The sequence below is a fragment of the Nycticebus coucang genome, chromosome 2 (assembly GCF_027406575.1).
Source record: "Nycticebus coucang isolate mNycCou1 chromosome 2, mNycCou1.pri, whole genome shotgun sequence".
In the NCBI taxonomy this organism is placed as follows: Eukaryota; Metazoa; Chordata; class Mammalia; order Primates; family Lorisidae; genus Nycticebus; species Nycticebus coucang.
The window spans coordinates 127,228,810-127,247,804 of record NC_069781.1 but is presented as its reverse complement, the minus strand read 5'-3'; the positions used below and the strand labels follow the sequence as shown (position 1 = coordinate 127,247,804).

Sequence of the window (18,995 nt, the reverse complement as noted above, 5' to 3'; positions counted from 1 at the left end):
TATGTTAAAACTTATCTTGCTAATTACTATAAGCCATTTTAGTTATTACAGATTTTATTTCCGATTTAGTCACCCTTATGTAGACATGCTTTTATCCTGACAGTTGCATTTCACAAGGTGTCTATTTATTTATATCACCAATATTTATTGAGCATGTTTTGCAGATATTATTCTGAGTATTGAAGACCCAAAAGTAGTATTTTTGCATTCTTGCAGTTTTTATTATAGTCGGGTTTGCTGGAAGGATAAAAATATAAATTAACAGAATAAATAAATTATATTGATATTTTAAAAAGTGATAAATTGTGGGAAAATATCAGGATTAAAGGATTGGCATTTCTGGGGGGGAACGTTTTGAAATAAATGTGTACTGAATGCTTATTTTGTGTAAGGGAAGATGTTTGGAGACAATAGGATATGTAAGATGAATTACTTTCTTCCCCTTTTATCTAAGGGACGATTAGAAAATTAACTCAACATGGGACAGTTCCCATCATCAATTGCATTTGGAAGCTAGAAAGTCCATCTTGGGAGATCTGAATTCATCCTTAAAATCACAACTTGATTTTTGCTTTCCTTTGTGACATGTTCTACAACACGAAATTAATCACATTAGCCCCCAAATGTCAGGTACTAGATCTATTTATATTTTAAGCACTTACAGAACTTCAGAAACATATTCAAGAAGAGAAGACGGTTGATGAGCGACTGAGGGGGAGCACAGAGAGATCTGGATATTGTGCAGAGAATACAAATGACCTGTGCTTCTTTGTGTTTTGTTCTGTTTCCTTGATATCTTCCTCTGCTTAGTCATCTCTGGATGAATCTGGGTGAGAAGAATCCCTGCGCAACTGCCCAGGGACTCTGGCCTTCTTCAGGTTGTCAAGACCCAGTTACAAGGTTTGAAAGCACCAGTGGATAGCTGCAGTTTGCGGGAAGGCTTGAATACTAGGGCAATGGGAAGGATGGCTGAAGTCAGATGGGCATAAGCTAGAAAGTTTTCCCCGATAGGCTGAAGCAAGCAGGGCTCAGAGGAAGAGACACAGAGTAACAAGGGTTTCTTGGGGAAGATGATTCTGACAGCCACAAAGGGAGCAGGAAGGGGAGAGATTAAAAGTGACATAAAAAGGGATTGCCTGGCTAAAGGTCTTGGAACCAATAGGTAATAATTTGAATATGACCCAGAAGCTAATGGGAAGTCATTTGAGGGTCTTGAGAAAGGGAGACTGGAAACAGCAGGCATAAAAGATTATCCGAACTGCAGAAGATGGGCCAATTGGAGGGATGAGAGGCCAAGGACTGAGGAAGGCTGGCAGGGAACCCTCCATCACAGTGCTGTCCTGCAGCAGCCGGGGGCTTGGTGATTACAAGGAGGAAGCAAAGCCAGGCGGGTTAAGTGGTTTGTCGGGGGCCCCACTTCTGGTTTCTTTGCTTGCTTATTTGTATTCTGTATGTACCAATTTATGTATCAATCCTGTCTTATTCTTAATGTAAGATTTAATGGAGATTGTTTATTGTGTATATCTACTCGACCAATTTCCAAAGTCGTTCAGCAAATAAGCTATAGGCCAAAGTTCAATTAAATTAGAATTTCTGGGGATGGATCTCAGGCTTCCACATTCAAAAAAAAAAACTGCTCCAATAATACTAACGGGCAGCTAGGGTTAGAAGCGACTTTCCCAAAGACAGCAAAGGAAATAGATGCTTCTATGTCCCCAAGATGCTTGATAGTGATGACAAGATCAGGGCAGTTTAGTGTTAGCTAAGGCCAAATAGGACATGCACTGGGCAAGTAGTTTTCCTTTTCTGCTAAAAGACAAGACAGGGATCCGTTTTCAGTGACAAAAATGTCTAAAAAGTAAGCTCAAGTCAGAAAGTAGCATATGTCTTTCTGTAACAGCGTGTTGTGAAAAAGTCACTAATGTCCACTGTAAAGCAGTACACGTGCTTTGCCCAAATCCACAGCTCTCCTGGGAACACTCGTGAGTCACTGGTTCACAACAACTCATGCACAGTGGAAGGCATTACTCTCTCACTTAAAAAACCCTAACATTCTAGATGAATATGAGATGTTTGAACAAGCCTCTAGCAGATGCTGAATTGCCAACAACCCATGAAATAATTCTTCAACAAGAATCTATAGTGAAAATAGTTTATGATCTTGTGGAAGCTGAGAACCCAATGCTTTCAACACCAGACACCCCGAAGGAAAAGGTTATCAAATTGGAGGCTTGTGTTCTAAGAGTGAACAGGGTTTTTATCAAGTTCAGCAGGAGGCCAGTCTTCATCAAACAAAAGGGAAGGTCTTTTTTTTTTCTTCCTCCCCAGGGAAATACGGTTTTTTCATCTGAATGCAGGACTCTGTTATTTTCAAGAAATGTAGATAGCTGATTGAGAACCAAATTTGTACATCTTATAAAACAGAAATGGGGCTACAAATCCAGCCAGAACCGCACCAGCTCAGGTCTCATTCCCAAACTTGGGCCCTCACTGTGGCCCTGTCTCCCCACCTGCCTTCTAGCCTATATTTTCCTGTCAGATGTCAGGATTGGATCTGCAACATAATTACAGGGAAGGAGACCCGGGAGAAAAAACAGAGACAAGATTTTCTAACACAACAAGTGGTAAGAAAAAAATAAGATGAAGATTGGGGGTTAAGAATTGCATATGTTTGCCTAATGCCAAAACACCCAAATGGAAAATAATATTAAGAAAAGTGAGTAATCGGCAAGGCATGCTGACGTACACCTGTAGTCCCAGTTACTCCGAAGGCTAAGACTGAAGGGCCTCGTGAACCCAGGAATTCGAGGCTGCGGTGAGCTATGATTGCACCTATGAATAACCACTGTACTCCAGCCTGGGCAATATAGTGAGACCCCATCCCAAAACATATATAAAATGTCTGTGATCTCGATACTTTATTCCCAGACACCAGGTCACCTGGGACTCTGGGAGATTGCCTGCGTTCTTCATTTTCCATCTGAAGTTTTGCCATCCCTCTAACACCACCAGACTGCATTCATGAAGAGTATGGCAGAGACGGTATCTAGAAAGGAGGAAAAAAAATTAGATTTACTTTGTCAGAATTCAATTATTCTTCGTCTTTTTTTTTCTTTTTTGGCTGGGGCTGAGTTTGAACGCACCACCTCCGGCATATGGGGCCGGCACCCTACTCCTTTGAGCCACAGGCACCCCCCAAAATTCAATTCATCTTATTAATAAGCTAGAAAAGTTTAAATTCAGATAGGGGTCTATCTGGTTAAATTTGGATCAACAGAAAATATGCCATGAAGAACCCTAAACAGAGAACAGCAGTAATTATGCCCACATGAAAGAGGGGCATGAATTAAAACCGCACCAGCGGCCCCGAGAACGTGGCTGGCAATATGGCGAGACTGCTGTAGTTGTATTAAGACGTCTTAATTACATGATTGATGCGGGCTTCAAAAGAAAACTCAGAAGCCACAGTGGCTCCAAGGGCATGAGTATTATCGAAAGGATAAAGACAGCTTCCCCAGAAGAAAACCTACCCTAAGAGGAAGCCTGGGAGGTTTGCATGGCAGAACTAATCAATAATGTCTTGGTTTTATCTATATTAAGTTTAATAAAATTTGATGACATCCGTGATTGAAGATCACACACACAATTATGGCAACATCAAAGTATTCCGTGGCATATGTTCAGCCTGGGACGGAGAGCAAATCAGAGTGTGAATGTAGATGACAGTGCACGCTTGACAGGGGTGAAGGCTTTGCTCAGCGCATTCTCTGCCCATGTTTATGAAAAGCAGGGTAAGCTTTCTCGCCAGCCTTAAACAAGGACCCTTTCCTGTCACTCTCTTGGGAGTTTAAAGCAATAGGTCAAAAACTGCCACAGGTAGTTCCAAAATCTGCCAAATAAACAACAGCCAGGCCTGGCTAGTTCTCCCTTTATCTTTCCCTATGAAGCCAAGGACAGTATTTCAAGGAGACTTAGCAAAGAGGAAAGGGGGGAAACTGGTGAAATTTCCACCTAGTCCCTTGCAAAAAAAAGGGGCGGAGGACTTCCTTGTCAAATTTCACACTGCAGCTCTGCAGAACAAAAGGAGAAAGTGAGACCTGCAATTACCTCAGCTTTAAGAGATCAATGCAGATCTCTTTAATCCTGCAGACTTTGTACCCTGTCATATCCTCTTTTCTCTTCAACAGGTGTACAAATTGTTTGGGCTGCAACAACAACAACAACAACAAAAACCAGCGTTCAGGCCCTATGGGCAGAGTATTCACACGTTCACTTGATTGCTACTGGTCATCTGGTGTTTTCTTTAAGAAAGAGGAATTTGTTTCATTGTGAGTTACTTTATTATTTTTTTTTTGATGGAATATTGTGTCTTTTTCATTGAGAAAGTAATTTTTTTTCCTTTCTTTTTTTTCTTTTATCGTTGGGGATTCATTGAGGTTACAATAAGCCAGGTTACACTGATTACAATTGTTAGGTAAAGTCCCTCTTGCAATCATGTCTTGCCCCCATAAAGTGTGACACACACCAAGGCCCCAGCCCCCTCCCTCCGTCCCTCTTTCTGATTCCCCCCCCCATAACCTTAATTGTCATTAATTGTCCTCAAGGAGTAGGGTACCGGTCCCATATGCTGGAGGTGGCAGGTTCAAACCCAGCCCTGGCCAAAAATCACAAAAGAAAAAAAAAATCCTATGTACTCATTGTGAGTTACTTTAATTAGATTGGCAACAGAAAATATTATCTCCTCCCCAAAGTGATTCAATTAGGTGAGCATTCCCTGATTTTATATCAGGGAGGGAAAGGAATCAGTAACCAGCTTTAATTTAGTTCTAACAAGTCAACCAGGGAAAATGATGAATTTCGGAGTAGTCTGTCCTATACCTGTGGTCAGTGCCGTTTTGTACCTCAGGGTCTTTTACCAGCCAAATGCGCAAATGACATCACACATTACAGAAGGTAGGTTGTTTTTATTTTCTTTTGGCTTAGCTTTTTTTTTTTTTTTTTGAGACAGAGTTGTCCTGGGTAGGGTGCTGTAGTATCAGAGCTCGCAGCAACCTCAAATTCTTGATTTAAGCAATCCTCTTGCCTCTCCTTCCCAAGTAGCTGGGACTACAGGCACCTGTCATGACACCCAGCTAGTTTTTCTATTTTTAGCGGAGACAGGATCTCACTGTAGCTCAGGCTGGTCTGGAGCTCCCGAGTTCAAGCAATCCACCCACATCAGCCTCCCACAGCACTGGGATTATAGGTGGGAAGCACCATGCCCAGCCTTGTTTAGCTTTTTAAAAAATAGTAAGCTGCAGAATTTAAAAAAGGAGTGAAGTCATGGTAAGTTATTAACAAATAAAAAAATAACGATGCTTCTGAAAGTAATCACTTTCCTAAAGCACTGATTTGGGCCCATGTTTACCTCGTAAATTAAAACACAGACAAAAGTAATATTTTTCCAAAGACAGCATCCTCATTTCCCTACCTGAGAAGGTGGAAGGTGGACACTGAAGGTTTTGGAGTCAAAAGGCTCCAAATGTAGCTTCTGTCATACCACACTACCTTTATTGACTAATCCACACAATATTATGTTTTAAACATCCTTGTTTGTCTAGGTTCATCCCATGATATTTTCCACAGCTACTTAACCAATTTCCTGTGGTGCTTTTGGCACATAGAGTGAGGGGACCCTTCCTAGCCCCACAGCGGTGAGTTGTTTTGTGTTGGTCAGTTCACATTCTCCGGGGAGAGGAAGCCGAAGTGAAATTTGTCATGTGAGAGTCTTGAACAGGGAAGTTTGTAAAATCTGGGGTTACTTGGTAGAAGCAGGTCACATCTTGATACATTTACTATCAGTTAGAGTGCTGCTTCACCTAGAGGACTTCACATCCCTCTGTTCTTGAAGGAAACAGTCTGCACGTAGTATTTCTTTGCCAGGCTTGGGGACACCGTATTTTGAACTGGCTGGAGCCTCCACACCCAGTGAAGAGCAATATTATTAGCTCTGATGGACTAGGTCTGACGGTAAGAGAGTGAGAGATCGTGCTACATGAATTACACGGAGTGTGTATCAAGATGAAAATAAAAGCTGCAATGTGCAGACAGGAGGGGTGAAGGGTCCATTGAAAATCGGAGAGATTAGCAACTCATCACATTATTTGTGGGTTATCAGGAGACAGAGGTAATGAAAGTGAGACCTATATCCTTGATCAATAAGAGTTTGACTGCATTTTGAGTTCATTTTCCCCTGCCGAGAGAGAGACAGCAGGCTTACTATTGATCAGCGTGTTAATCCATAACCAGACTGGGCCTTAGCCTGGTGGAGCAAGGAGGAAAAATAAGATAATAAGCAGGAACTCTTGATCTTTTATTATGGTGTGCTAGATAAAGAGAGTGCGGGGGTTCAAGGTGGAATACTTTATAGTTAACCCTTACGTTCTCTCTTAATCTGAAATGCATGAGAAGAAGAATTGCAGCCCTCCTTACTTGGACTTTTACGTGACCTTATTTTGCCTGCTTCCTAACTAAAGTGTCTCATTCCCTTTTTTAAAGATTGGAGGCAGATGTAACTGAGCCAAAGGACAGTCGCAATGACCTCAAGTCAGTAGTAAAAGAAGCAGCCCCTCCAGACTCTACACACAGGAGTCAAGTGAGATTAGGCACTAATTGCATCTGTTCTCATAGTCTGTTGTGATATTTCAGAGTCACTGAATCCCAGAATCTTTATATACATGAGTTGTTAATAGTATGTGTCTCTCTCTGTTTCATCTGTGAGCACCATTTAGTTTTTGATTAAGCAAATGAGAAGACTAGGAAAAAAAGACATTTGGAAATCTGAGCAATGGCTCCAGGGTCTTGTAAAATTCTTTGGGGTTACTAAAGCAGGCACTATCCATGATCCAGGACCACCTTAGAAAGACGGCTCATCTATTCCTCCAAAACCTCCAGAGGTACCACCTTGGTCTAATCTAAACTCTTGTAGGCATTTCCTGACCAGTTTAATTAAAAAAAATCAATTATTTCTCACAGATTCAGTATGTACTTACAATAGTTTTTGGTGAAATTTAGCCTAATTCTACCATAGCTCCCACTAACCCATGTGACACCTTTGCACAAATTAGGAAAAACGTGACTGCTCTGGACAAACATAGCCTAAAAGCAACCAGCCAAGATGCCAGCCTTCCCTCATTCCTCCCCCAAGGCACCGCTGTGCCCAATCCAGATGGTGCCTTGGTGTTGATGCACCACCAAAGAAGATGGGTTGATAATGTGGGTTTAGCCAGTCTGTTTGTACCTTGCAATGACACAGTTTAAGCTTTGCTCTGGGTCCTTGTCCCAACTCAGCTGTTGCTCTTTTATAGGGTTCCTATGCATTCCCACTGAGTTTCCTTCTGATTCCCATCTCACCCAACATGCATCTTACAGTTAAGTATTCAGATACAAAAGAGGAAAGGAGTGATATGTGTGGGCCTGGTAGCATAAAGAGAGAGAAAGAGAACACAACTTAAAGTGTTCTAATCTGGAAGCATAATACTTGAGCTGCTCTAAGGAGAAGATCCACGTGAAAATCCCAAGTTTAAGTATAAAGCATTTTTAAAGGAAATGTTTTATGATTATTTAGCACTTTATCATTGGCTGAACAGGGAAGGGAACTTGAACAGGTTCATACAGGTATCATGTGGGCAACCGGACCCCTCCCCAGGGCTTCTTCTGAAAGTGGAACCAGAATTCAAAGATTAAGACCAAAAAAGAATGAAACACCTTTCATGTTGAGGTGTTTCTGAAACACCTCATTTTCAGAAGTGGGTAACACTGGCTTGGAACTAGCATACTCAACACTGGTGATGTGTAAACACCTGTAAAGTAAGTAAGCCACTGAAAATTCTCCTCAAAGCTTAAGTACCCAGCATGAGAAAGTTTGTTGATATTAATTTACATTGTGTATGAAAAAAATTGTTGAGGAAAGAGGATTTTCCTTTATTTTTAAATGACAAAAGCCCATGTCTATTTACCTGAAGCCTCCATAAAACAAGCCAATTGAGTCTCATCACATCATTTGGGGAAGGGAAGATAATGAAGGATTGTGGAGTCAGGTTAGAACAATGCAGGCTAGTCTACCTCAGCTGGGTCAGCCAAAAACTAGTCATAAGGCCTTGGACAACTTCTTTGAGCATTCCTCTCTTCTAGAATGATCTACATGATCCTTCCAACTTTAATGTTGTATCGTCTCCCACAGTCAATTGATACTAGCAGCCTTGGTCATCATCATGTGTGACCAAAATCACCATTCTTGGTCTTCACAGCAATGTGGTCAAAAAGAAGACTGCTGATCCAATATGAGCTTCCTCTGCAGACTTGGGTTTACCTGGCTCTGATTTTAGGAAGTCAAGAATAATTTAATGAAGTGTGTGTCACCAAAAAGAAAAAAAATCACAAGAGTTTGTGAAAGCAGGGAGAAAATTGTAATAGCTTTGGGAAAATATTCATATTGATAATTTAATAAAAATTAAATAAATAATATGTTATTCAAAATTTAAAAATGTTTGAGCATTGTTATGGTTTAAAATGTATATATCCCAACTGGGCCTACTGGCTCATGTTGTAATCCCAGCTTTGGGGGCTGAGGTAGGAATTTGAGACCAGCCTGGGCAACATAGTAAGACACCAATGCCAGCCACCACTACAAAAAAATTTAAAAATTAGCCAGGGGTGGTGGTGTATACCTATAATCCTAGCTGAGCAGATTGGGCCCAAGAAGCTTTAATGAGCTGTGTGAGCTATGATTAGGCCACTACACTCCAGCCTGAGCAACAGAATGAGACCCCTTTTCTAAAAGAAAATAAATAAATAAAATTTAAGCCAAAACACTGCCTTTGGATTCTAGAATAATTTAGTTATTAAAAATATATATAATGTTTATGTCCCTCCAAAATTCATATTGAAGCTTAATCCCCAATGCAATAGTATTAAAGAGGTGGGAGCTTTAGAAAGTGATTAAGTCATAAGGGCTATGCCCTTATAAATGGAATTAGTACCCTCACAAAAGAGGTTTCAGAGAGCTTCTTGGCCCCTTCTCCTTCTGTCACATGAGGACACAATGTTCTTCCTCTTTGGACGGTGCAGCAATGGGGCACCATCTTGGAAGCAGAAAATGAGCCCCAACCAGACCCCAAATCTGTCACCACTTTGATATTGGACTTTCCAACCTTCAGAACTGAGAGAAATTGATTTCCTTTTTTTTTTTTTTTTCATAAATCACCCAACCTGTGGTATTGTGTTATAGCACTAGGAAAAGACTAAGACAGAGACAGAAAGAGAAAAAGACAGAAACTGAAAGAGAAAAATCCTCTTATAAACAACACTTCTTTATTATAAAAGCAGACTCTTTATAGAAAATATGACAAATACAAAAATATAAAGAATAAACCATTCATAAAGCCACTGCTGACATTTTGCAGCATAAATTCAGCCTTTTGTCCTATGTTCATATACACACACAGTGCTATTGTCATACAGCACCCAGACACGCAACAACAATGAACACCACTCAGTAAGATACCACCACACGCCAACATGAACACAGCTGTGAGACACTGATATACCAAGGTTATGAAACCTTACCAAGTTGTTTGCACAGTGCTGCCAATATACACACACAGTGGCAAGTTCTCAAACTCAATCATCAGAACCCATGAGGACAGCTCTCATGGTCATTTTAGAAAAAGAGTTTAAAATCAACAAGATATTAATTCCATAAAATGGCACATTGAAAGTTCAACCATTGAGGCCAGGTGAGGTGGCTCACGCCTATAATCCTAGCACTCTGGGAGGCCAAGGTGTGTAGATTGCCTGAGCTCATAGGTTTGAGATCAGCCTGAGCAAGAGAAAGACCCCATCTTTATAAATAGCCAGGAGTTGTGGCAGGCACCTATAGTCCAAGCTACTGGGGCAGTTGAGGCAAGAGAATCACTTGAGTTCAGAAGTTTGAGATTGCTGTGAGCTATGACGCCATGGCATCATAACGTATGCATCATAACGAATCCTCATTGGTGAACATTTAGTATGCTTCCAATTTATTGTTGTATTAAACAATACTTTGAGGAATATCATGTGTGTGTATATCTGTATTTCCGTGAATTGGTCAGATTTTTTCCTTTGGATAATGTCTCAGAAATGGAACCACTGGATTAAAAACTATACATTTTTTAAGATTTTTTATATCCTTTTCTAAACTCCTTCCAGTAAGGTTGGACCAACTTACAATTCCACAGCAGTGTACTGGAAAATGAAACTCGATTCATCCTGAGTGCTGGAAATCTCTTAAATATTTCATAGGAAATTCTTTCTTTCACTAAATAATTGTTTTCGTTATGTACCATACATGTTGAACACAGGTCCAAAGTGAACAAACTAGGAAGGAATGATACTAGCTTAATAATGAATAATGGTAATTCTTGTAATATTATATAAGTATTTAATAAGAGGTTCTATCACAGGAGCAGGAGAAGGAATACTGCAGAGACCCAGAAACACTACACTTAGCAGCCACTTCTGACAGTAGATAGCTGTGTGGCACTGGATAAACCAAAGCAGAAATAAGGGATGGAGTTAAATTCATTAATTTCTTGTCCCATAAGGTATCAGAAACCTTAATGATAATATATTTTATCATATTCATTTGCTCCAAAGATACTACCCAGAAGACTGAGCCATGCATGATTGAAACAGAAAACTCGAAGGAGAAAAAAAAAGTTTCACTTCCTACTGTCACCAAATGATCTCTCTAGAAACCATATTATTAATGATTCCCTTATGCAAGATAGCAACTGCTGGCTTAAATTCAGATGGATGACTGTAGCTAATGCAAAATTTTCAGCATCATTTCACTTAAATTCAAAATTCAAATTCAACAAACATGTATAGTGCCAGGAGCTATTCCATGTGAAGAATGTGAAACAATGACCCAGTCCTGAAGAAGCTGACAACGTAGTTAAGTCATTTTCTCATAGTAGCGTTTCAACATAAAATAGTGTCTACTTAAAATAATAAAACAGAATGCTGAGACCAATCTTATAATTTAACAAAATTTCCAACCCATCTAAAAATTGAGGCTCTCTTTTAAAAGTTACTTGCAAATGTTTCTTAATATTTAATGTTTGCATATATTATAATTAAATAATTTTAAAGGATCTGAATTGTATGTAAGCACATGTGTGTGTAAGTTTATATGTACATAAAATACGTATAAAACCTTATGACTATCCTGCACTAAACTTAGTTTAACTGTGCATTTAATAAAGCTTCAAACTTTCAAAATTAGCAGAGAAATATGACTGACATTAGAAGAGAAACATGTTATAAAATACAATTACTTAATTTTTAAAATTAACTCCACATAATTACCTAATACACTAATTATTAAGTAATATGTAATCAAGTTATAGTCCCTGACACTTGGTCATCTAATCATAAAAGCAAAACATATTTTTATAAACAAATGAAATAAATACAAAATCTATTAATTAAATGTGTGGTTGGAGTTAAGAATAAACACTGAGAATAAAAATTATCTATTTGCACAATCTCTGTAATTAAAAAACAGGTTTATGATGAAGTGCATAATTATTATATTAGTGTAGAGTAGTTGATATGGCTCGGTGCCTTAGCTTAAATGCTGGCTCTGGCACTTAGCAGCTCTGATGAACAACCTCTCTAAGTTTATTTCTTCGTCAGTAAAATGAGGATAATAATAGTGCCTACTTCAGTGGGTTGTTGTCAGAATTTAAAAAGTTAATGCACGGGCAATACTTACCATCACCCTTGACAACTGGAAAATCCTAGGCACTATTATTATCTAGCCAGTTTGGAAAATGGTCAGTTTCATGCATAATTTGATATTAAATCAGAATCATATGATGCCATTTGTACAACCGAGTTCATCCCCTTGATTGGTAGGCAAAATATAAGAATGAAAGCAGTATGTATTATTTTGGTGAAAGTCTTGAGCAGTTTTCACAAACGAGTTACCCTTTCTGTTCAAAGAAAATCAGGGTGTTGCTACTGAAAGTTTCTGCCAGTCTCACGTGCAAACTCCTTCAGCAAACTAATTCTGAGGATTGTGGGCTCATGCTTCCAAAAGAGAACTTACATAGACGGGTTCTTGAAGGGCAGACAACAAAATAAAAATTTACTCTGGCTAATGTAAAGTGAAGAAAATTTGTTGGCAGATATTAGGATCACAAGATATTTTCAGGAGATCTGTAAAACCAGATTTGGAACCAAGTGGGTTCTGGCAGGTGCATAAGAGACCACGGAGGACCCTCATCGTTGTAGGAATCACCCAGAAGCTTACCTGTGCAGGGGGCTTACCGTTCTTTTCCTCACCCTTTCCTCCATCTGTTTGTAGGGTTTACCTTGCACACCTATCTGTACTAGGCTGGAGAAAGGAAAGATTTATCTCCTCGGACCACTCTGGTAAGAAAGACACCCCTGAATACCAGTCCCAGAACACAGTGCAGAAGCAAGCTTTGAGAAGTGTGAATGAATCCTGGACAGACTCAGAACGAGAGATTGTCACGGTCAAATACATAAAGAATCCACAGAACATCATGAAGCTAAAATATAATTCCATTAACATAACTGAGAGAATACAGATATAAACTCCAACTTTGGGAGCTTTCACATCACAATGCCTTGAAGTATTCGAGTTTGAGGAGGGTACCTAAATCCAGAAGATAGTTACAAACCAGCAGTTGTAACATTTTTAGGATTAAGTAATACCATGTCTACGAAATTCCTTCATAAAATATAGCACACCATGTGAATGTAAAGAGACAGCGGTACCAAGAGATCTCTGTTAGAAAAGCAGACACTGGGTGGCACCTGTGGCTCAGCGGAGTAAGGCACCAGCCCCGTATGCTGGAGGTGGTGGGTTCAAACCCAGCCCTGGCCAAAAACTGCAAAAAAAAGAAAAGCAGACACCGCATTTACATGCACTCAGTGAGAGAGAAGACATTCTTTTCCTCCATCCGTTGTTTCCCTATCTACCAGCTCTCTTCCCTTTTGACAGTATCATGTTTTAATCACAGCAAAAGGGGAATTTTAAGAAAGTCTTTCAAAGGATACATATCTTCAGCGTATGCTAAGTACACACCTCCCGTATTATAAAGCTATTCATAAAGTAGTTCCCTTCCAGGATGAACTGACAGTGCTCAGGTATCGCAGAGAAAGAACTTAAGAATGGGTAATGTTTTCTAATGAGCTCTGTCTCTGAAGTAGCAATCAAATAGGAATTCAGGGAATGTTCTGACATTAGTATTAAAAGGACTAATTCCTTTGCATCTGTTAAATTTACAGTGATTAACTTTTCAGTGCTGACATTGTCAAATTTCCAGGAAATGTTTTCCTCACTTAGTTTCTTTTGTCTGAAAAGTGAAGCTATCATTGAAATATTTCCAAGGAAATCCCAACAGAGATCTTTATAGACAGAGAGGTAATTGCACAGACAGAATGAATCGGCTCTAAGTCTTTGTACATGCAGAAAAGCAAATAAAATTCCAATGATACTGAAGTTAACAGTTCTAGGTTTGACTGTAAAGCCACAGAGTAATGAATATGCTTAATAGTGAAAAAGAAAGGGATATAAAGCAAGTTAAAGCACACCTTTTCAAAGCAACGTTAAAAAGCTACACATTTTACTAAATATTAAAGACTTCAGATGAAACAAAAGTTCCTAAAAAATGGGGAAAAAAACAAGCCCTACTCATTTCCTTAAGAATGTCTTGTAACATGTAGGACGTTCTAATTCTGATAACATATAATTAATAATTTATTATTTTTAATTTTGATCTCTTTGTATGCCTTTGTATTTTGTCTGAGACATCTTTGCCTACTGTGTGTTGTTAGAGATAGTCTCCACCTGTAATCCTAGCACTCTGGGAGGCAGAGACTAGTGGATTGCTTGAGCTCAGGAGTTCGAGATCAGCCTGAGCAAAAGCCAAACCTCTGTCTTCATTAAAAAATAGCCAGGAGGGTGGCACCTGTGGCTCAAGGAGCAAGGAGCTGGCCCCATATGCTGGAGGTGGTGGGTTCCAATCCAGCCCCAGCCAAAAACTGCAAAAAAAAAAAAAAGCCAGGAGTTGTGGCAAGAACCTATAGTCCCAAATATTTAGGAGGCTGAGGCAAGAGGAATGCTTGAGCCCAAGAATTTGAGGTTGCTGTGAGCTGTGACACCATAGCACTTTAGGCTGGGCAATAGAGTGAGACTATCTCAAAAAAAAAAAAAAAGAGAGATAGTCTTTTTTTTTATTTCTAGAACTGTGTAACTTTTGCTTTTGCCTTAGACCCATGGTCAGTCTGAAAGTATTGTTTGTATGTGCGTAATATAAGTGCCACAATTTTCATCTGGTTATTCAGTTGGTCTAGAGTCTTGAGGCCACATGTGGCCTTCTGGATCCTTGAGTGCTACTTTTGAATCTGGATCCTTGAATGCTGATTTTACAGAACAAATCCTTTTAATAAAGGATTAAAGTTTGGATTTGGTTGAAGGATAGGCCTTGGGGATCTGGGGAGCCACACGTGGCCTTGAGGCTGCAAGTTACTCACCTCTGTACTAGACCATGTCTGGAATCAATTTTCCTTTTTACTTCACTGAATTGTTTTGTGTCCTTGTTGAAAAAAAATTTTTTTTTTTTTTTGTAGAGACAGAGTCTCACTTTATGGCCCTCAGTAGAGTGCTATGGCATCACACAGCTCACAGCAACCTCCAACTCCTGGGCTTCAGCGATTCTCTTGCCTCAGCTCCCGAGCAGCTGGGACCACAGGTGCCCGCCACAACACCTGGCTATTTTTTTTGGTTGCAGTTCAGCCGGGGCCTGGTTTGGGGCCGGGTTTGAACCCGCCACCCTCGGTATATGGGGCCGGCGCCTTACCGACTGAGCCACAGGCGCCGCCCCCTTGTTGAAAATTAATTGACGTATATGTGTGGGTCTGTTTCTGGGCTCTTATTTCTTTCTTAGGTCTATTTTTTCTAACATTACATTATACATCACTGCTTAATTATTGTGACTTTACAATAAGTCTTATAATCAGGTAGTGTGAACCCTCCAACTATACTCCACCTATATTTTTTTTTGCAAAATGTTCTCAGCTATTCTAGGTTCTCTGCATTTTCATACACTTTTTAAAATCAGCCTGTCCATTTCCTTAAAAAAATTCTGGAGCAGAGCTATCATCACCATTTCAACACTAAACCTTCTAGCTCTGGACTTTTCTAAGAGGGAGAAATAAAATATATCTTATTTAAGCCTCTTTTGGTTACTGAAGACCACACTAATCCTAATGAATACAAGCTTTGACTGGTTCTCATGAACCACTTGCCTGCCAAGCCTGGGACCAGCTGTCCTAGTCAAGAGTGTATGAAGCTCAGAGGTGACCCTGAGCTGATTGTGGCAAAGAGATGGTTCTCCTGGGAAACCAGGGCATAAGAGCTAGAAGCTGAAAGGATGCTGGCTAGGTCAAACAGCATATATTCACCACCCCACTAATGTAGCCTGGAACTAAGCAAACTTAAGGTTACACACATCTTGATTCGATTTTTTTTTTTTTTTCATTTGGAAAATCCTCATTCTTTTTTTTTGGAGACAGAGTCTCAAGCTCTCTCCCTAGACAGAGTGCTGTGGCATCACAGCTCATAGCACCCTCAAACTCTTTGGCTTACGCAGTTCTCTTGCCTCAGCCTCCCAAGTAGCTGGGACTACAGTCCCCTGCCCCAACGCCCTGCTATTTTGGGGTTCTAGTTGTCATTGTTGTTTGGCAGGCTCAGTCTGAATTTGAACCTGCCAGCTCTGGCGTATGTGGCTGGCCACCCTTGTTGCTGAGCTACAGGCACCAGCCCCTCATTCAGTTTTAAACTCTGCTTCTACCCATGGGTAGACACTACTCAAACAACAAGGTTAAACAGAAATTGGAAGGTAGAGGTTTTCAGACTGTGGGGTCAAGATTAGGAAGTCAGTACTGTGAACTTGGCCATGTGTCCAAAGCCCAATGCAAAACCCCATCCAGTCTCCCTGTTAATGCCTATGACACCACATGAGCATTGAATGTGATGCTGAGATACGACTCAGTGATCCAGTTGGCAGTAGATCTAAATTCCTTGGAAATGGCTTCCAGCCTGATCCCACTCTCCTCTGAGCTGATTGGCTGATGTTGGCAGCGCAGCTAGGGCATGAGGAAGGGAGTCAGCCTCATCCGTAAGTGACACGGCTGCTTCAGGAGCAGCATGGCTCCATCTCAGATGGAGCTTGGCCGCTTGGCACTGATGTTCTGAGGATTATCACCTGTTCTTCCTTCTTTGCCGGCCTATGATTCCTCAAATCACTTTCTAATACCTTCTCAAGTGTAAGAATCAGAAAGGACCTTAGAGATCAGGAGAATACCAACCCCCTCCTTTTCAGGTGAAAAAACTTGAATACTTGAATTAATTTTAAGTATGGGATAACTTCCTTGCCCTCAAGAATGAAATCATCTTGTTTTGTGTTTATCTTGGGTACTTCCCAGGTTTTTTGTTTTTCTTCTGAAGTCATCCATACCAGTGTTTTTCAACCTTTTTTATCCCATGGCACACTTGAACCTATAGTTAAACTTCACGGGACAGTTAAATTATGTTGATCAAAAAAAGAGTAAAATATATGTATATACTTTGGCTTTGAACTTCTTTAAAAAATAATTTAATTAATGATCTTTAAAATATTTTGTGGGCTGGGGCAGTGCCTGTGGCTCAAAGGGGTAGAGCACTGGCCCCATAGGCTAGAGGTGGTGGGTTCAAACCCAGCCCTAGCCAAAAACTTAAAAAAAAAAATTGCGGGCCAGGTGAGGTGGCTCACACCTATAATGCTAGCACTTGGGAGGCCGAGGTGGGTGGATTGCCTGAGCTTATGGGTTTAAGACCAGCCTGGCCAAGACCTCGTTTCTAAAAGTAGCTGGGCTATGGAGGGCGCCTGTAGTCCCAGCTATTGGGGAGGCTGAGTCAAGAGAATCAGTTGCATCTCATGGCATATCACCTGAAAATCGCTGATCTATACTAAAGCCCTTCTTATGTACTATACCTTAAAACAAATGAAATTGGAAGACCAAGGAAGGACTTCAAGTGTTAAACTATATTAAGGACATAATCTTACATTCAATTTAAAGCAATTAATCTGAAGGGTTATCATTAATCTGATAGTACTGTTTTAACTAAGAACCTACCTATCTGTAGCCCTGTACCAGAAAGCATAGAAATGGAATTAAATGGACAAAAACCCTGACTTCGGATGTATAATACCATATAGGTTGCTTTAGGTCAACAGGAATTACTATTTCTAATAAGTGTCAACTGTCTTTTCTCCCTTGTCTTCAGATGCAGGTAAATCCATGGACATTGGAGTAGTCATCTCAGATAGTTGCAAGCCCAAGGGGCAGCTTGGACTACGGATGGAGACCACATCAGGGCCTATTTAGGAAATGAGAGAGCTTCATGCACTTTACTTCCTCTCTACCTTCGCAATGGCTCATATCAACAAGAGATGGACCATGGCTCCTTTCTTCATAAGCTCAGCATCAAGTTCATGATTACTAGCAAGGAAAAAAGAAAATAAGACTTTATGGAAAGGCAGGGAACAGTGGCTCACACCCGTAATCCTAGCAGTAGAGGATCACTTGAGCTTAGGAGTTCAATACCAGTCTCAGCAAGAGGGAGAGCCCATCTCTACTAAAAATTGAAAAATTAGCCAGGCATCATGGTGGGTGCCTGTAGTCCCAGCTACTCAGGAGGCTGAGGTAAGAGGGTTGCTTGAACCTAGAAATTTGAGGTTGTCATGAGCTAGGCTGACACCACGGCATTCTACCCTGAGGCAACACAGTGAAACACCATTAAAAAAAAAAAAAAGACTTTATGGAATGTCATTTTATGCCCATCTTCTCCTTCTTGATGTATTTTATTATTTCTAATCTATTTTATTTACCAATAGAATTTGAATTTTTGTTAACCATTTTGAATCCCTTATTCAGTAGGGTATTATTTATATTATATAATATATCAATTAATATAATTCATGTGAGTACATATAATTTGGAGGGGTATAACAAAAAGAGAATAAGCTTTGTAATCAACCCACCCCTCTTTAAATCTCTGTTCTGCTCCTCAGCACCTATGTGAGGAGGATGAGTTATTTCACCTAAGATTGAGTTCTTGCACCTTGAAATAGGAATGAAAATATACCTACCGGAGAAAAGGTCACTGGGACTGGAGGTAGTACTGGTGAAATCCATTGTATGTTGCCTGTCACCCAGTAATCACCCATGTATCATTAGCCAGACTAATTTATGAAGCCGGTCATCTTCAGCGTACTCATAGATAATTCCATCTTCAAACAGGATTGAGCATTTCCTGCCAAGTTAATGGGGATGAATGGAACAAGATCAACACTCCCCTGTTCCCCATCCCAATGCAAAAGTGCAAATGTCACCATCCCTAAGGTGTCACCTTGATATAGGGAGGGAGGGAAACAGAAAGAAAGGAAGGAAACGGAGTAATCAGGGGAGTCCCCTGAATTAATCCTAGCAATGGCCAAGCCAATGGGAACAGCACAATGACTGGCTCCTATATGCATTTTCACAGCCAGTGCCAGTCTCGGCATCAACTGGGAACTTATGAGAAGTATAAATCAGAATCTCTTACTGTGAGATCCAGGAGTCTGAGATTTAAAAAGCTCCCTAGGGGATTCTTGTGAAACATCACTGGAGAATGTTAAAGCTAGGAAGTACCCTTAGTCACCTGCCAGTCCAAATGGAAGAGGCCAGTGACTCCCCCATCCCAGGCCAGATTCAAGCCCAGGATTATACATTTGGAACTACAAAATGACTTTTAAATGCCTGTTTTTACATTCTGAATAACTTACCAGGTTATCTTTCAAAATCAAAAATATTGGTAACACTGAAGCTGCTCTTCCACAAGGCCACATTTTGAAGAG

General features: G+C 40.2%; 1 long non-coding RNA gene across 1 annotated transcript in view; it reads right to left on the bottom strand.

Annotated features, from left to right (window-relative positions):
- LOC128564760 (uncharacterized) overlaps nt 1-18,400 on the bottom strand; it is a 59,681-nt gene extending 41,281 nt beyond the window's left edge. Inside the window, exon 1 of the long non-coding RNA XR_008374154.1 lies at nt 18,249-18,400. This is a non-coding gene — a long non-coding RNA (uncharacterized LOC128564760). The remainder of the gene's footprint in view (nt 1-18,248) is intronic.
- Nucleotides 18,401-18,995: the final 595 nt, after the last annotated feature.